A 6,406-nucleotide genomic window follows, 5' to 3' on the forward strand; every position below is an offset into this window, starting at 1 on the left:
GTCAAAGATATGAAGCAAGTTGATCGCGTGGCCCCTGATCATCTTGTGATCTCCAGACTTGGGCAATAGGGTGTGCCTAAGAATCCAGTTGATGGTTGGCAGCCCTGACAGAAGATAGTGTACTGAGCCAAACTTGAACGTATCAAGTGCTTCATTTGGAATCTCCTTGTACATGTTTGACATTGAGTTGTGGTCCATCTTCTTCTTGGCATAGATGTCCATGTAATCATCATGCTCCTCTGGGGCATTAATCAACGTTGCCCATTCCTCAACAGTGGATTGGTATCTCGTACCCTCAGACATCCATGTGATCCTCCCATCTGGATAAAAGTGAGCTGTGGAGTAGAACTGCATGATGAGTTCCTCGTTCCACTTTGTGAGCTTCTGCCCAACAAAGTCCTCTACTCCACATGCCTTGAAGCTGTCCTGCACTCCAGGGTAGTACTCTTCGTTGTCCTTGATGTATTGCCAATCAACCCATCTCATATCACAGACAATTGGCTTCTTGTCTAGCAGCACTGTCTCATAGAAATCTTGCTGTTCCTTGGTGAGAAACCTATAATCCACAGCAGTTCTTCTCCTTGAAGCATACGGGTCTGCTTCTCTCCACTTCCTGAGCCCTGAATCTCTTCTGAGCTTCATGTCCTCAGCCACAGGATGAGCATCATTGTGGTCTGGGATCTTGGGCTTGAGCTTTCTCAGAACATGCTCTTCATCATCTTCTTCAACAACAGTCTCAGGCACTGGGGCCTTGTTCTTCTCAGTTGCAGGTATGCTCCTCGTATTTCTCTTTGGTGCAGACTTGGGCTTGGAGGCAGCTTTGGGTGCTTCTTTGGGCTTAGATGTGGCAGCCCCTGATCTTATAGCATCACCCATAAGCTTAGGTGCCTTAGGTGCTGGTGCAACAACCTCTTCTTCTTCCTCTTCTTCCATGATGGAAGCCTTTCCAAGCACTCTGGCTATGGTCTTCTTGACCCTTTCCTTCCTTTTCTTTCCTTCAGCAGCAACTGGCTCTATGGGTGCAGGCTTCTCAGGAATCTAAGTTGAAGCTCTGGCCTTTGGCATAGGCTGCCTACCTGCTGGCCTTTTGATTTTCAAGCCTGGCTTTGTGCCTTGAGCTGAGCCATACTCCTTCTTGAGCACAACTCTCTTTGATGTGGCTTTCTCTTCCTCTGCCACATAATCTTCATCCTCAGAATCTGAAGTTCTCTTCTTCCTTTGTCTGGTGGCAGCTTTTGGCAAATTGCTTGGGGTACTCCTGCTGCCATCATCTGAAGAGCTGGAGGGACTAGTGCCCTCACTCATGTGCACCTGCTCTTCTGACCTGTTCTGGCTGTCACTCTGATCAGACATGATGTAAAAGCTGACTGCTGACCCTGTGAAGAGTTTATAGATGAGGTAGAGTGGATGATCATCACAAAATGTAGAGATTTTTGCAAAAGAATGATTCAAAAACTTAGTTTTAGTTTCCCACTGAAATCATCTCGGATCTACCGATTTTTAAACTCGGTGATACCGAAGCAGTTTTTGGAACCTAAACTAGTGAACTCGGTTGGACGAGTCACAGTTCGGTGGCACCGGGACTGCTAGGGTTTCACAAAGTTCCAAAATCGGTCACACCGATTAGTAATTCTCGGTCAGACCAAGTTTCACTTGTGCAATGGCATAAGCCAAATCGGTGGGACCGAGTTTTTCAACTCGGTGGGTCCGAGATGGTTTCGGCGGAAACCTAACCCTAAAAATTTCGAATCAAAACTAATCTACGAACGCATTGACTAGATAGGAGTGTTTCAATCGTGGCAAGAATCATTAAGAACACAATGTGCTAAGAATCGGATTGGGGAATAGCACAAAGATCGAGTCCATACCCTAGTTCGGCGGAGACTCGCTACGGCGGCAACGGCGGGGTTGAATTTCCGTTGACGGCGACGAAGACCAGCGACTGGAGGCGGCTGGCGGCGAGGAGACGATCCAAAGACCAAGTTGGCAGAGCAGGCTATCGCGCGGGCGAAGGGGTTCGGAGAAATTTCCAAATTTTTGCCCGTGACTATATATAGCCCGACCCTGTCGGTGTGACCGAGTGGAACAACTCGGTGGCACCGAGATGCAAAACTGTATACAGTTGTTGCAACTCGGTGTGACCGAATGGTTCAAATCAGTTGCACCGAGATCCAAAACCTAGATCAACTTAATGATCTCGGTAGGACCGAAGGGTATAGGTCAGACCGAGAATCATAAAGAGGTTTTGGAAGTTTAAGTCTATGACGAATCGGGGACTCCGAGCACTCCTCACACAGAGTGGTTCGAATCTGACTTGATCAAATTTTGTGATGTAGCATGAATAGAGTTTGAGACGAGAAAAGCATAGATAGCTAGAGGAGGTTCTTAGGCATTCTTGTCCATCCACTTGGCAAAAGGAAATAAAACCAAACAATCAAAACAACAAGTGGATGTCCTTGAATGAGTAAAATATGCAACCAGCATGCTCACACAATAAGATGGCAAATGAAATATGTGACAAGGCATGCACAACCAATTCTAGCATCTATCAAGCAATTTGAGATGACAAGGTCATCTATATATGAGTATATTGACTTAGGAGTCAAGTGAGAACACTTGATCATAGGTCATACTGTAGGATCGAAAGTATGTCTAGAGGGGGGTGATTAGACTACTTGACCAAATAAAAAACTTAACCTTTTCCCAATTTTAGTTCTTGGCAGATTTTAGCTATTTTAGGACAAGTCAAGCAATCATCACACAATTCAAGCAAGCATGCAAAGAGTATATTGGTAGAGGAAAGTAAAGCATGCAACTTGCAAGAATGTAAAGGGAAGGGTTTGGAGAATTCAAACGCTATTGGAGACACGGATGTTTTTCCCGTGGTTCGGATAGGTGGTGCTATCCTACATCCACGTTGATGGAGACTTCAACCCACAAAGGGTAACGGTTGCGCGAGTCCACACAGGGCTCCACCCAAGGGTAACGGTTGCGCGAGTCCACACAGGGCTCCACCCACGAAGGGTCCACGAAGAAGCAACCACCCACAAAGGGTCCACGAAGAAGCAACCTTGTCTATCCCACCATGGCCATCGCCCACACAAGACTTGCCTCACTAGCGGTAGATCTTCACGAAGTAGGCGATCTCCTTGCCCTTACAAACTCCTTGGTTCAACTCCACAATCTTGTCGGAGGCTCCCAAGTGACACCTAGCCAATCTAGGAGACACCACTCTCCAAGAAGTAACAAATGGTGTGTAGGTAATGAACTCCTTGCTCTTGTGCTTCAAATGATAGTCTCCCCAACACTCAACTCTCTCTCATAGGATTTGGATTTGGTGGAAAGAAGGTTTGAGTGGAAAGCAACTTGGGAAGGCTAGAGATCAAGATTCATATGGTAGGAATGGAATATCTTGGTCTCAACACATGAGTAGGTGGTTCTCTCTCAGAACATATGAGTTGGAATGGTGTGTGTGTTCTGATGGCTCTCTCATCGAATGAGGAGGAGGTGGAGGGGTATATATAGCCTCCACACAAAATCCAACCGTTACACAGTTTTCCAATCTCGGTGGGACCGAATCAATAAACTCGGTCGGACCGAAAATGTAAACCTAGTGACCGTTAGTGATTTCCGGTGGGACTGACATGCAACTCGGTAGGACTGATATGGTTAGGGTTTGGGCATAACGGAATCTCGGTGAGACCGATCACACAAACTCGGTGAGACCGAATTTGGTAATTAGCTAACCAGAGAGTTGGTCAGGCAAACTCGGTGGGACCGATTTGCTCTTTCGGTGAGACCGAGTGGAACTCGGTGAGACCGAAAAGTTACAAAGGGGAAACACTGAGTTTACATTGCAATCTCGGTGGGACCGATTCGCTCTTTCGGTGAGACCGAAAAGTTACGAAAGGGAAACAGAGAGTTTGCAAGCCCATCTCGGTGAGACCGAGATCCTTATCGGTAGAACCGAATTGCTAGGGTTTGGCAGTGGCTTATGACAAGTGAAACTCGGTGGCGCCGGATAGGAAGAATCGGTAGGACCGAGTTTTGCTTAGGGTTTAGGTCATATGTGGATATGGGAAAGTAGTTGAGGGTTTTGGAGCATATCACTAAGCACATGAAGCAAGAGGCTCATTAAGCAACACCTCATCCCTCCTTAATAGTATTGGCTTTTCCTAAAGACTCAATGTGATCTTGGATCACTAAAATATAAAATGAAGAGTCTTGAGCTTTTGAGCTTGAGCCAATCCTTTGCCCTTAGCATTTTGAGGGTTCCACTTTCACATCCATGCCATGCCAATCATTGAGCTTTACTGAAATAATCATCTTGGAATAGCATTAGCTCAATGAGCTATATGTTGTTATGAATTACCAAAACCACCTAGGGATAGTTGCACTTTCAATCTCCCCCTTTTTGGTAATTGATGACAACATATAGATCAAAGCTTCGACAAATGATAATAAGCATGAAATATATCGTCGCTTTGAGAAGTATGTGATAAGTAAGAGCTCCCCCTAAATTTGTGCATATTTAAAAATTTGCTTTGGACTGCAAATGCACAAGGAGTTAGAGTCATGGGTTACTCTTCCATGTCACATACATCTTGGTGGAGCGCTTAAAATGATAAGAATGAAATACATGCACTCATCACCAAGAATAATGAATGATCACATAAGATAGATAAGATAATAGCATTAAGCAAGCATTAAGTGTAGCTTATGATCAAACACATGATCATCAATGTCTCACAAATAATGACGTAGTATCTCAAGCACTCAAAAGCAAACGAGTTCGAAAAACCACCAAATAAAGCAAGAGAGAAAAGCAACACTCTCTCTCTCGAAGCCTATGATCTATACATCTTCTCCCCCTTTGGCAACAAGTTACCAAAAAGTTCCTAGAAAATGCATAGCACTAGATCGACGCTCAGGCTTGATCTTCAGGTGGTGGTGGAGTCCGGATCACTCCAAGGATGAAGGCTTCGGTAGATGCTGAAGTAGACGCTGGAGTTGGATCTGAAGTAGATGCTGGAGCTGGTGGAACTGAGGCTGTGGCTGGTGCTGAGGTGGTGGCTCTTGTGTCAGCAACTGGCATGGCAGACGACCTCGGACCTCTTGGCACTCTGGCAAAGGCATGAGTAGTAGTCCTGCCTCTCCTCTCCTGCATGTCCTCCTGGAGCTGCTCCACTGCAGACTGAACTTCCGTTACTTTGACATCCAGGTCATAGAACTTTTGTTCCCTGATTCTCTCTAGGCTCTGCTGATTCTGAGTGAGGGTGGCCAGACTTTGCTCAATCCTCAGCGTGGATGCAATCAAGTAACCAAGCTGCTCTTGTTTAGTCTTCAGGAAATACTCAGATGCCTCCTCTTGAGTTGGCATCTTAGCAGCTTTCTCCTTCCTCGCCTTCTCCTTCTTTGCGTAAGCTTGTGCAGACGATGGCTCGTTCTCAGTCATCACAACTTCATTGTTCTCAAAATTTGGACGAATGGGCAAGTGTTCCTTGTCCAATAAATATATGCCCGTGCCCATCTTGGAGTTGATGAGCTCCTGAATCTGAGGGGCATATCCGCAGCTCCTCTTCTGGTCTGCTGCAGTCCTCTTGATTGTTTCCACTATGAGGCTCATCACCTTGAACTTCTGGGGCACATCAAACACATGTAGCAAGTTGATAGCATGGCCTCTGATCATCTTGTGATCACCTGACTTAGGCAATAAGGTGTGCCTCAGGATCCAATTGATAGTCGGGAGCCCTGACAGAAGGTAATGTACTGAGCCAAACTTGAAAGTATCAAGTGCTTCATTTGGGATCTCCTTGTACATATTTGACATTGAGTTGTGGTCCATCTTCTTCTTGGCATAGATGTCCATGTAATCATCATGCTCCTCTGGGGCATTAATCAACGTTGCCCATTCCTCAACAGTGGATTGGTATCTCGTACCCTCAGACATCCATGTGATCCTCCCATCTGGATAAAAGTGAGCTGTGGAGTAGAACTGCATGATGAGTTCCTTGTTCCACTTTGTGAGCTTCTGCCCAACAAAGTCAGCTACTCCACAAGCTATGAAGTTGTCTTGCACTCCAGGATAGTGCTCCTCATTGTCCTTGATGTTTGTCCAATCAACCCATCGCATATCACAGACAATGGGCTTCTTATCTAGTAGCACTGTCTCATAAAAATCCTGCTGCTCCTTGGTATGAAACCTATAGTCCACGGCAGTCCTTCTCCTTGAGGCATATGGGTCTGCTTCTCTCCACTTCCTTAGCCCTGAATCTCTCCTGAGCTTCATGTCCTCAGCCACAGGATGGGCATCATTGTGGTCTGGGATCTTGGGCTTTAGCTTCCTTAGGACATTCTCTTCCTCTTCTTCAGCAACAGTCTCAGGCACTGGGGCCTTGTTCTTCTC

This window comes from Triticum urartu, chromosome 4, assembly GCF_003073215.2.
Source record: "Triticum urartu cultivar G1812 chromosome 4, Tu2.1, whole genome shotgun sequence".
Classification (NCBI taxonomy): domain Eukaryota; kingdom Viridiplantae; phylum Streptophyta; class Magnoliopsida; order Poales; family Poaceae; genus Triticum; species Triticum urartu.